This window comes from Suricata suricatta, chromosome 17, assembly GCF_006229205.1.
Source record: "Suricata suricatta isolate VVHF042 chromosome 17, meerkat_22Aug2017_6uvM2_HiC, whole genome shotgun sequence".
NCBI classification, from domain to species: domain Eukaryota; kingdom Metazoa; phylum Chordata; class Mammalia; order Carnivora; family Herpestidae; genus Suricata; species Suricata suricatta.
The window spans coordinates 48,687,490-48,700,743 of record NC_043716.1 but is presented as its reverse complement, the minus strand read 5'-3'; positions in this window follow the sequence as shown (position 1 = coordinate 48,700,743).

Below are 13,254 nucleotides of genomic sequence, written 5' to 3'. Positions count from 1 at the left end.
TCAAGGAAAGGGTCTGCGCCGGTACCCACTTTCTAGCCTCATACCCTCACTTGGCCCCTAGGAGGTGCTGGTGAAATATGCTAGGTTTTGCAGATGCGTACTTAACCCTGCCTTAGCAAGGGTGCCGCCAGTCCTGGCTCAGAGCGAGAGACTGAAATGAAGAGTGTGAAATAAGTTGTGCGTGCCGTGTATCTGCTCTGAGAGCCAAACGTATTGCTGTCCCATTCCACGTCCTGAGTTTATACAGTACTCCAAGCCCTGTAACCGGCTTGATTTGTAAAACCCTGTAGGCAGGAATAATGCCTCGCAAGGGGGGGGGAGGGGGCAGGGAGGGAGGAGTCTGTCTACTTTAATATTTATTAAGTAATGTATTACTTTTAAACAGCTTGCATTAACTCTGCAAAATAGATGGGATGTGTAGAAACCCAGGCTGCAGCCCAAAGCTAAAAACGTGGAGATAGACAAGCTATGCGTAGCCAAAGGAGGAACAACCAGCAACACCTCACTCCCCACCGTAATAAGCTGCTTCTGAAATTGTTTCTTCACAGATTTCTTCTAAGAAACAGTTGGGAGGGGTCCAGTTAACCCCTGGAAACATACTAAACCTAAAGGGAAAGAGGAAATTATTCATTTATATATATGTCCTTTATTATGCTTCAATCTGTGCATCTGTAATAGCTAAGAATTTTCCAGCCCATATGAATTCAGAGAAGAGGCAGCATTTTCATTTCCAGGTAATGAGCTCTTTTGACAAATCAGTCACCCAGAAAGGAATGCCATTTTTCTGACATGTGGATTGAAATTGTTTTATTTTCATATTCTACTCTAACTGAAGAAACTGACTACAAACATAGGCCAAGAGAGTTTCATATAATAGAAGAATCGTTAAAGAAATAAACATGAAGTTATAAGATTATGGTTGGTTGTGTAAGTTTTGTTATGGGAGGGGGCAAATAAATAGAGTAACTCCATCTTTCTTGTCAATATCACTCTTACCCACCACAGGCTGACATGCAGCAAGGCTTATTTCTTAAAGTTAAAGAAAAATTTATTACTGCAATACGCAAATTCCCAGCCTGAATAGAAGTCTTACCTCAGTTATTTAGATAAAAAAGGAAACGAGAAGGATTATGTTTTGTAAGTAAGTGACACTTTGTAAATGCATGATAGCATTGATTGACTCCACTGCTTCAGGTTATAAAGGAAAAAATATAAATGTACATTTTAATTAATGAGTGACTTGTCACTATGTCCCTATTAGGAAAATTGTCGTGTTCCAAAGCTTTCAGGACTTTTTGGACTGATGCATGATACAGATTTCTCTAGTCACAATGTATCTGTTTTTGGCTGAATCAGTCCTTATTTAGCAAAAATCCCCATTAGTTTTGGAGACCAGTGCAGTTGGGTGTTGGGATCCATCTGTGGATTAAATTTTTCCAAGGAAATGACAGTTCTGCCCTTACTGATTCCCTCCACAGTAACCACTATAATATTAGAGCCAAATATTAGTCACAATCCAGATCTGCAGTCAGATTATGAACAGTTCTGTGACACAGAAGGGAGGGTTCCACTAGGAGCACAGATCTTTCCTTTGCACTTATATAAATATCTGTAGCAATCAGATACATTGTCAGACTTCTACTGACCAGATACGCAGTCCAATTGTACAATGATGAAAAGTGAAAAACTCCTTTCATTTGCATCCACTGCGTTTTGAGAACCCCTTAGCAATCTTCACAGAAATAACTGAGAGCAAGAAATCGTAAGTGTCAGATGAACTTTACAGCGTAGACAGGATGAGTTTGCAGTCTCCTGAAATGAGGACAAGCCATTGGTGATGACATTTTTTAAAATGTTTATTTATTTATGTTTGAGAATGAGAGAGAGGGCTGCGTGTGAGCTGGAGAGGGGCAGAGAAAGAGTCCCAGGCAGGCTCTGCACTGTCAGCTTAGGACCCAACGTGGGACTCAAAGTCATGAACAGTGAAATCATGACCGGAGCCAAGAGCAAGTGTCAGATGATGGGGCACCTGGGTGGCTCAATCGGTTAAGCATCCGACTTTGGCTCAGGTCATGATCTAGCAGTTCAGGAGTTCAAGCCCAGCGCTGGGCTCTGTGCTGACAGCTCAGAGCCTGGAGCCTGCTTCAGAGTCTGTCTCCCTCTCTCTCTGTCCTTCTTCTGCTTGCTCTCTGTCTCTCAAAAATAAATAAACGTTAAAAATATAAAAATAAAAATAGGGGTCAGATGCTTAACTGACTGAGCCACCCAGATGCTCCTGGCAATCGGTTTTTAAGGCACCAACTGTAAGCTTATCTATGGGAAAACAGCTTTGGCCGTTTCGCTTACTGCTTACCATACTCGTAAGAGTTAATCTTCACATTAAATTTACTAAATGTATTTGTTGAGTATATACTTTGTGTTTTAGCTATATTCTGAGTGATAGGGGAGACTTAAAAGCCCTGGGAGGAACAATTTCTTCCCTCTCAGAATTCAGAACCAGAGTCTCTCATTGAGGACACAAGCAATGCGCAAGTGAAATCAAACGGCCCAGTGACAGGATAAGGCAGCCTATGGTTGAAGTGCTAAAATATATGATGCAAACAAAAAAAATGTTCTGGAGAGTCTGAGGAGTCAAATCAACTAGAATTTGGGGGGAAGTTCAGGATCGAAGACTTCGTATGTATGATATATTACCATGTAGAGCTGTGTCAAGGATGCTAAGAGAATACTAGGCAATAGGATATCTCTTCATTCAGTGTATGTCCTAAAAACGACTGTTATGCTCCCGATCTGTCCGTAGACATGCAATTGTATGTATAAATTATAAGCTGCTTCTAAGAATGCTTCATGTCTCTGCCTACACAGACACTGTTTCTTCTAAAGCAGTGGGATTCATTCCACAAGCCTTATTTGCCATTTGTTACCACTGTAACACCCAGTGATGATGCCTTTTTTTTTTCTGGCATCCCTGGGAATGCGGTATATCACATAATAGCTTTTTTAATTAATGGAAATTTGTCTGTGGTGGGAACTATTTTCTCTGATACACTGTATGCATCTGCTTGCTCCTGTATCCCTCTGTAAATGTTTCCAGTGTAGCAGGTTTTGTTACTCTCCTGCTCTTCCAAATAGTTTTCCCTATACTTTTCTACCGAAGAGCTTTTCAAAATCCACTGCCATGTCTTCTTTATCTTTATATTCTCATTGCCTTGCCCATGACCAAGGAGATAAGTCAGTTTCAATAAACGTCAGTTGAATGATGGAATGAAAGTAACAGTATTTTGGAGTCTACTAACGACTTTTGAATAATGACTCGGTATCATTAGAATCATTTTGAGCTACAACAGAGGGGGACAAGTGGGGTACAGTAAGAACAGTGTCTTCTACATTAAATGACTCTAGACCAAGCGTACTTAAGTCTTCTGCCTGTTTTTCCCCCTCTTCTCCATCAAGGACAGCCTTCACTTCTCATTTTTGCTTCTGTCAAATATATCAGGCCGTCATCATGCTCTATCTAATTTGTTGATTCTAATCTGCACTGTACTGAGAACTTACATAACTGGGGTTGCTTAGAAATATACGCAAAGTGAAAACAAAATATATTCTAAAGGGCCTAAAGTAGATATATATATTTTTTGAAATAGTATAAGCAGATGCCAACTTTGGAGTTACCTTGTTCCGATCAGTTTCCTTTTTGGGTAAAAAAGCTGCAGGATAGGGACTTATGACACCTGCTTCAGCCTCTCAAAATGCTTTATTCCTGGTACTTATTGTGTAATGAATAGTTGAGGAAGACCTTGGGTAAGGGAGGTACGTTTGTGTCTGCAACTATGCACGTTTACACATGTATGTACAACAAAACCATGTAGTCATTTATTGACAAATCATTTGAGTGCTTGCTGTTTCCATTAATATGATCTTTATTTTCCGTCAAATAAGTTAAAACCAACAATACTAAGTAGGCGTGTTTTCAATTTTTTTTACATTTATTTATTTTTGAGAGAGAGAAAGAGAGAGAGAGAGAAAGAGAGAGAGATGGAGTTTGAGCAAGGGAGGGGATAGAGAGACAGGGAGACACAGAATCGGAAGCAGGCTCCAGGCTCTGAGCTGTCGGCAGAGCCTGACGCGGGGCTCGAACTCACAAACTCTGAGATCATGACAGGAGTTGAAGTCGGACCCTTAACCGACTAAGCCACCCAGGCGCCCCTGGAATGTTTGGGTTTTATTGTTTTTAATCACACTTCCAGAGCAGCTGAATTATTATTCAGTAACTTTCTTCTATCACGCTCTGGATGACTTTATGTATTTCATGTGGGTGAGACAGTCACACTCTGAAAATACCACATTCATCTTCAGGCCGGACCCTTACATTGCTGTAGGCTCTTACCGCAGTGATTACAATGACCGTGGCATCTGGTTATCTGACCCATCAGCTCCCTTTAAGGCAATCAGCCTCAAGCCTCAGTTCATTCTCCGTTAACCCGGTCGGCAGCTTCTTAGATCAGGGAGCCGTGCTGTAAGATGCGTGCACCTTGGCTTTTTCCAGAACTAACAACAACAAAAAACAACTTCAGACAACCAAAGTTAGTCACAACTGTAGACATTTAAAGAATATGCCCCAGGCTACAAAGGAAACACAAAACACAGTTTGAGTAAAGTCAACAATACTGTAAATGTTACTTTTGAAAGAAGGGGTATATACCAGAATGTCTAGGTTTGGGGATACGGGCTCTAACAGTTTGTGTGTGTGGTTTCCCGAGTATGTGAATGTTTGTAGGCCTTTCTTTTTCATTGTCAAAGCAATTATGGAAAAGGTATAAGAGAAACACTAAAAATATAGAAGAATATGAGAAAACCTAGAAAATAAATCCATATTGTCACCATTGTAAGTATTTTGGCACATATCTTACCCTTTTTTCCCATTTTCCATTTTTCTATCTTTTAAAAATTTTTTTAATGTTTTATTTATTTTTGATACAGAGAGAGACAGAGCATGAGAGGGGGAGGGGCAGAGAGAGAAGGAGACACAGAACTGGAAGCAGGCTCCAGGCTCTGAGCTAGCTGTCAGCACAGAGCCTGACGCGGGGCTCAAACCCACAAACGTGAGATCTGACCTGAGCCAAAGCCGGAGGCTCAACCAACTGAGCCAACCAGGTGCCCCCATTTTTCTATCTTTTATTTTGATAAATTTAAGATCAATTATGCCCTATACTTAAGTATTTGTCATGCAATTAAAATTCATTGGAAAGCATAGATTTTAATGTTTACATGTATTTCATGTCCATGATATGTATGAACCATACTTAAATAAGTCATCATCCAATCTTATATCTTTATATTCATTTTTGTTTTGTACTCATATAATGATGCACTACCTATTCTCATAGATTGTTTATTTTCATCTTTTACTAGTTTAGGTTTCCAAATGTCGAATTACTAGGTCAAAGGGTATGATCTCTTGAAACATTTTTTTTTTTAATTGCAATTCGTTCAAGTCAAATCCTGATACATTGAATTTCAAGGATGTTCTGAATTATGTGACTTTGATGATGGGGACGGCGTGGCGCGGTGGCAAGAGTTTAGGCTTTGGGTCACCCTGATAGGTGTTTGGAACAATGACCCAGCTAGCCGTTATAAGGATTAAAAATAATACACATAAAATGCTTGACACAATGAACACTTAGGCGAAGGAATTTTTTACACTACCTTTGCTGCAACTGCTACTAATGATGAAAAGGTTAATAAATATAATACATTAATTGGGGGGAATAAGATGTTTTAAAGAGGTATTTAGATATAATACATCTTTCAATACCATGACAATCTGTTGCAATGCCTGATTAAGTGCTAAAATCATAAATGAAGAGAGAAATCGCTGAGGAGTTTAGGAATATTTTATCACTATATTGGTGTATGGGTTGCTATTAGAAGGAGAAAAACAAAGTGGATTTTCTAGGTGATTGATGGTCAGCATTTGAATAAATTAGTGAATAAAGAGATATTAGTATTGAACGTTAAATTCAGACTAGAGTTTAGACCCTTAAGACAGGACCTGACGTTGACTGAACAAAAGGCTAAGAGATGTGAGCAGGACTGTGAGAACGTTATTCAGACTGTCATTTCTTCATCCATTGCCTCTGGCTGCATTCCTGCCATGTGATGTTTTCTTTGGGATTTCTCCTCATATGATTTCCCAAGTCCCTATTTTAATGTATAAGGAAATAGAGATTGAGAAATTATGCTTCAAGGAAGTTCCTCATGTAAATGCAGGCTGTCAATACAGATTCTAGGTCTGCTGATTTCAAATCCAAGGTTTCTTCCTCTGCTTTCTGCAGAACATAACTTTTCATGGTATCTGTGCTCAGACGAATCTAGAAATCACAGAATAATAGGGCTGATAATTTTCACTGCCAATTACTAATTCCCCCCCAAATTATTCCTACACTGACTATAGTATATAAAGTTTGGCATTTCAACTCCTCATACAAGACCAGTTTCCAAAATTTGGGCTCAATTTCTATGTTTCACTGTGGGAAAATGGATCTGAGGATATGACTGATCTTTTCCTCTTTCACTGACCAGTTTGTGTTCTACAGACCTATCTCCTCCATTGATATTTAGTTCCAGGCCCTTGGTAAATGTGTCTTTGAATATTCAAAGCCCTGTGTGTAAGTTACAAATAAGTAACTTGTATCACAACTACGCAAAAATAAAATGTTGTGCTCCACTGTCACCAATAACATTAATGACTAATGACAACAGGAAAAATAATAGTAGCACTATCTGGTTACTAAAACAAAACCCAAGTTACCTTACTGCCCATTTTATAGGTGCTTACTTAGATATTTTAATGTACTAATTAGGATCATATCCAAAGTAGGATCAAATCCATTGAGATTTGAGCTTCATTCGGTCCCTTCTCAATGTTAGAGAAATCCAAATGAATGATCGCTGTAAACGAGCATTTCAGAACATTGTTTCTATGGTGAGTAACAGAGAAACTCTGATTTATTACACAGACTTAAATTCTATCTCAGTGTTGCAGCTTCTGGTCTTATCAGCAAAGAAAATCTCTTTTTAAAACTTGTATTTACACTAAATCTATTCTGTTAAATGGTTTGCATAACTGAATCACCAAGTTTTAGCAGGGCAGGAACCGACACTATAAATAATTCCTTCTTGTAAGCTCCGTCATCTTCCTGCATAAACTGAAATTCGTGAAGACTCCCTGCTATACCTGTTAGGTCAACTTGGGGAAAGAAGATCATTTAAGAAATCACCTTTCTCATTTACTGAGAGTGAATCTCTTATGAATGTTAACGCATGCCATAATGCTTTCCACAAAGAAAAATCCTTGAAAAATCATGATGTATTTCCTACTTGGGCAAAGGTTAAAAACCCAAAGCTATTGTTCAGAATGCATATTATTTTTATATAAAAATGTAGTGCCTCCTTAAGGAGTACTGGATTAAGAGAAAGAAGGAAGGTGCTTAATTAATTTGAAGCAAATTCAAAGTATAGAAACACAAAAACATACACACACTCAGAGTTCTATGCCTTGACCTCATGGTGTCACATCTAAAAACCTCACAAGAGGTTGAAGATGGCTACATTTTGATTTGTGGTACTTTGTTCTGATAAAAGATCTGTAGTCAGCATTGAGATTCCATTTCTGAGTAACTTGCTTTCATGAACCCAATTTTGTGGTGTTTAAGAGTTCAGTTATATTTTATAATTTGCAATTTAAAAAAGTACTCACCATTGCACGCATATTTCTTATGCATTAAAATAAGAAACGTTCAAAGCAGATAGTGGTGACTGGCTCAGTAATTTCCAAAGAAAGAATAATCTATAAAGCTCTGAGGCTAAACAGCTTCAATCTTTTTGCAAAACGCTAGCTAAGGACACATAGCAGAGGCAGTTATTTCCCTCGGAGCAGCGGCAGATGAAAGTGCTATTTGTACGTCCTGGCAGAACTTATCTGAACATCTACTTGGTCAAAGCATCATGTAGCACAAAAGACTGCCGTCAAAGCTTTATCCATAGCATCAAAATGAGGCAGGAGAGTGGAAATGTATGCAAGTCTCCTTAGTCCTGGGCTCACAGAGAATTGACGCTCTTCCCTATGCGAATGAAGCACAGAAATTAATTCACTCCTCTCTATGTTCTATCTTCTTTCCCCATGCATTGCTTGCCTTGGTTCCTTTTTCCTCTCCATGGTCCATGCATTATTTCAAATCCTACAAAAAAGAAAGGGGACCCAGACATAGCCAGTGATCCAGGCAGAGCAGTTAGAATCATATTATTAGCATTATTTTGCATTTGGTTCATCTCTGGACATGCAGTTCAGGATTTAGCTTTGCAGGCTCTATTAAAAAGCATCACCCATCAAAGCAACACGGCAGAAAAGCATCAAGCACACTGCATAGAAAACCAACCCATGCCCTGTAGGTAGAATAGTCCCATCGACCAAAAACAAATATAAAAAATAAAATTAAAATAGTTTTTGAAATTACTTTTTCCATAAGGGAAAGCAATTCTTTGTGAGTCGACTGTTACAAATCATGGACACAAAACCAAAAGGTGAAAGAACAAAAAGAAAATTAAAAAAGGAAGACTCTCCCCCCCCATAGGCATGGACAGGTGTCCTGTTCCTTCTCCTGTCTCCTGAACCCTCTTCTGAGTCTCCATCAGAAGGCTCTGCAGCCCGTTTCAAGCAACATAGGGACTGGAGATCTCCCCTACAAAGTTTGACCTCTAATTCCACTGAAGACCCCCTCAGACCAAGAAAGATTTTTCTCACAGGAGAGTTTGAGAGAGCCTATGAGTTCATGCTTGAAGTGAACTTCATAATTTCCTCTCTGTGCAAATACCAGGGTATTTATTTCTCTTACGTAATTTCCAGGGAGTTCGTTATGTGACCTGACTTCTATTCTGTTGGTCTACTGAGGGACCTTACCGTCAACCAGTCACCCTTGGTGAGAACGTACCCAAGGACTGATATATGACTGCAAAGGAACTTAACAATTCCTGGAAGGAAAAGGGTTAAGAGCCAGTAAAAACAGCATAAATTTACACATGACCTAGTGTAATTACACTTTCATTCTCTTCCTTGCAAGGAACAACAACAATGGCAACATCCATAACTAATGCTTCTGGTCTAAAAAACCTTCTCCCTAAATGAGTGGTTTTCACTCACTGCAGATGATCTCAACATCTGTAGTTAGAAAAGATCTCCAGACAGAGAGATGTACTCGCTGGTGATTTGTCTTTCAAAAGGAGCTAAAAAGTTCATTACATCATGGAAAAATAATCTCAACTACTGGTCTGAAGGGAAGAGCCTTGCGCGATTGGTTTGTGATGGTCCGATTCTGGCTGACAAGTTTTAGAATTAGAACTGATTTGTCCCAATCTTGACCCACCTGCTAGGAAGGGAGATGGCTGGAATAGCCAAAGGACTTGGCTTTGGACACAATTGTGAGCAGAGAAAAGCCACTGTAGCTGCTTATGTTAAAACAAAAACAAAACAACGACCAAAAAAAAAATGACAAAACTGGTCCTGGAGGAAAACAGAGGACATGGATTTGCTTTCTGTTGTAGATGAGATCAAATGCTCCAAAGAATGACCTAAACAGATGGGATAGTCTTCTCTGTCCCAAGCCTGCAGTGGAAGCTTCTCTAGATGAGCAAACTAGTTGCAAACTGAGCGCTCTGTAGGGGAGCCAGATGGGGCAATAGAAAGTGGGCAGAGCTAAACTGTAGCCCTTCCCTTCCCTACCTCCCCCCAGAATGTGTAATCCGTCCCCCACCCCCAACAGTTGCCTTTCCCTTTTCCCCTTTCTCCTGTAGGAATTTTCCATCAGCTGGAGCACAAGGACATCAGTTGTCACACTGATGGGATAGCTGCACTCTTGCCCTTGACCATGGCTGCCTCTGAGCAGCCTTGCCTTTGCCTGGGGAGCCCTCTGACACTGGAGCAGTGTGCAACAGCTGCTCCATCCAGGTCCTACCCATGTCACCCGGTTCTTTTCCTCCCTTCTCCTCCTCCTTTCTTGCGCTTTGCACACAAATGTGTCAGGGAAAACCTTTATGATGCTTCCTGGCCAACACCTCAAATACGTTAGGTCAGCAGAAATCTGGAAGAGCTGGACTTGGGGACTTTTCAAGACTGCTAATTTTATTAGAGGTGCTCATGAAAGGCTCAATTAAAATGAGAACCTGGGAAAACAGAGACATTTTGAGATAGCTTCACTGGGAGATTTTTTTCCCTTTAATATAAATTAAAGAAAAAAAAACCCCTCAATTCCTTGCATGGAATAACTTCCCTGGCTCCAGATATGGCCAATTCTGAAGTGACTTCTCCCAAATATACCCCTTTTCTTGTTCATGAGACTATAGGGCTGAGCATTCTTGAGGGGAGGATATCCACATCAAGAAAATGAACCAGAGCAAAGGTACGTGATTTATGTACAAATGCCCTGATATTACAAGACCCATAGAAAATACAACCTTTTGGGGCGCCTAGGTGGCTTAGTTGGTTAAGTGTCTGACTTTGGCTGAGGTCATGATCTCGCAGTTTGTGAGTTTGAGCCCCACATTGGGCTCTGTGCTGACAGCTCAGAGCCTGGAATCTGCTTCTGATTCTGTGTCTCCCTCTCTCTCTGCCTCTCTCTCTCTCTCTCTCTCTCTCTCTCTCTCTCTCTCTCAAAAATAAATAAATATTAAAAAAAAGAAAAAAGAAAATACAAACTATTTTTGGGAACCCCGGGCCTTTTTGATATTTAAATCAAGAGTGTCACCCTTTCTACTATTCTAGAACAGGAGATCTCTAAGCTGCAGACCATAGGCCAAATCTGCCTCATCATCCCTACAGCTCCTGAGCTAAGAACGATTGACATTTCATAACTGTAGGGGGAAAAAATCAAAAGAATAATACTATGTGACACTGGAATATTTTTTAAAAATGCAAATTCCTATATCCATAAGTAAAGTTGTATTGGATCATAGCCAAAATTGTTTGCTTAGAGATTGTCTCTGACTGCTGCTTTTGTGCCACCAAGGCAGAGTTGAGTGGAAGAGACAGAGCCCACATGTGGCCCGCGAACCCTGGCCCCTTACGGAAAAATGTGTGCTGACCACTGGTCCAGAATAATGTTTCGGGATGTCAGCCATATTGAGTAAAATGGGTGTCTCAGCTCCAGTACCAGTAGGCTGACGATGTTAATTTGTAGGATTTCTTTAACTGTGGGTGCTCCTTGTTAACATGGAGAGAAAATGCTCATAGATTTATTTTTAGGATCAACATATATGTATTGTAAAATATGTATTCGAACAATAAATATTTTTGGCTTAACCTAATGATAGTTGACAAACTGACATTCATGTCAAAAATTAGTGTCTTCCAAGTAGGCTCATAAAATAAAATTAAGGTTACTGTTAGTATCAATCCTTTAAAAATCAATGAATGTCAGGGTGCCTGCGGGACTCAGACAGTAAAGCATCTGACTTCAGCTCAGGTCATGATTTCCCAGTTCCTGAGTTGGAGCACCGCGTCAGGCTCTGTGCTGACAGCTTGGAGCCTGGAGCCTGTTTTGGATTCTCTGTCTCCTTCTCTCTCTGTTCCTCCCCTGCTTGCACTCTGCTTTGCTCTCTCTCTCACAAAAATACATAAAGATTTTAAAAAATGTTTTTTAAGTCAATAAATGTCAAAACTGCCTCCGTGGAGATTGATTTTTGCAAATCTATCACTAACTTGTTTTATGTTTGCTGATCCATAGGGGACCTGAGAATGTGTGAAAGTATCAGACAAGTATTTCCCTTTGGGTTGTTCCGATTAAACAAATCTTGAATTTGATCTTGTTAGCAATCACGAAGTGTTATGTTTAAGAGTATTTAGCAATGGGCACCTGGGTGGCTCAGTTGCTTGAACATCTGACTCTCAATTTTGGCCCCGGTCATGATCTCACGGTTCATGGGTTCAAGTCCTGCATCAGGCTCTGTGATGACAGCATGGAACCTGTTTGAGATTCTCTCTCACCCTCTCTCTCTCTCTCTCTGCCCCTGCCCCACTCATGCTCTCTCTCTCATTCTTTCTCTCAACAAATAAATAAACTTAAAAAAAGAGTATTTAGTGACTGAAAAATACAAAGAACAATGAATAATAGATGAAAATGGATTATTTGCAAAAAAGTTATGTCATGGAAAATGTTTGAAGACTTTGAGTTTTAGTTGCAGATTAGATCACAGGATTCCAAATGCTTAAGGAAAGAAAATTTTTATGTTTAAATCAGCTTCTAGATCTACACCTCTTTCTATATTTGTCTTCAGTGCCAGGATTGGATGTGGTAAGGAAGGCACTATACACATCAAGAGTGAACTTTAAGAGACACAACAAAAAGTCATCAAGATAAGTTAATAGCTTAATTCATAATTTTTTAAAAATAAGAAATAATGCGGAGCGCCTGGGTGGCTCAGTCGGTTAAGCATCCGGCTTCGGCTCAGGTCAGATCTCACGGTTTGTGGGTTCAAGCCCTGCGTCGGGCTCTGTGCTGACAGCTAGCTCAGAGCCTGGAGCCTGTTTCAGATTCTGTATCTCCCTCTCTCTCTGACCCTCCCCTGCTCCAGCTGTCTCTCTCTGTCTCTCAAAAATAAATAAAAAGCAATAAAAAAATTTTAAAAAATAAAAAATAAAAATAAGAAATAATGCAAAATAACCCATAATGAACAAAATAGGCCAAAATTGTAGATTTGCTGGAGTTGCCTGCAATAGAAGAAAATCAAAATATCAATACATTGAAAAATGGAGACCCATTTCTCTCTCATGTAAATTCATCTGGAGATAGGTACCCCACAGATGGTATGCTCAGGCCCCATGCCATTTTTGATGGGTCAGGCTCCCATATCTCAGCTTTAACATCATATATATATATACACATATATATATATACACACACATCATATATATATAAGATAATATAGTTAACATAATATTATACATATGTAAAATTGAACAATGACCTAGTAGAAATGATTATCATTTATTTTTATTTTCTTCTATTAGTGTCTTGGCATTTTTTCATTTTTGCCTAAATATTTGTTATTTCATAATCAAGAACAAAACCTAAAGCACTGTATAATTTTGAAACTAAAAAGAAGATGCCATTCCTTTTTTATTAAAAGTTTGTCTTCTTTATTAAGTTCAAGATGTCAATTTGATCTTTCATTTGCTGGGCTGACTACAAAGAATATTGGGTA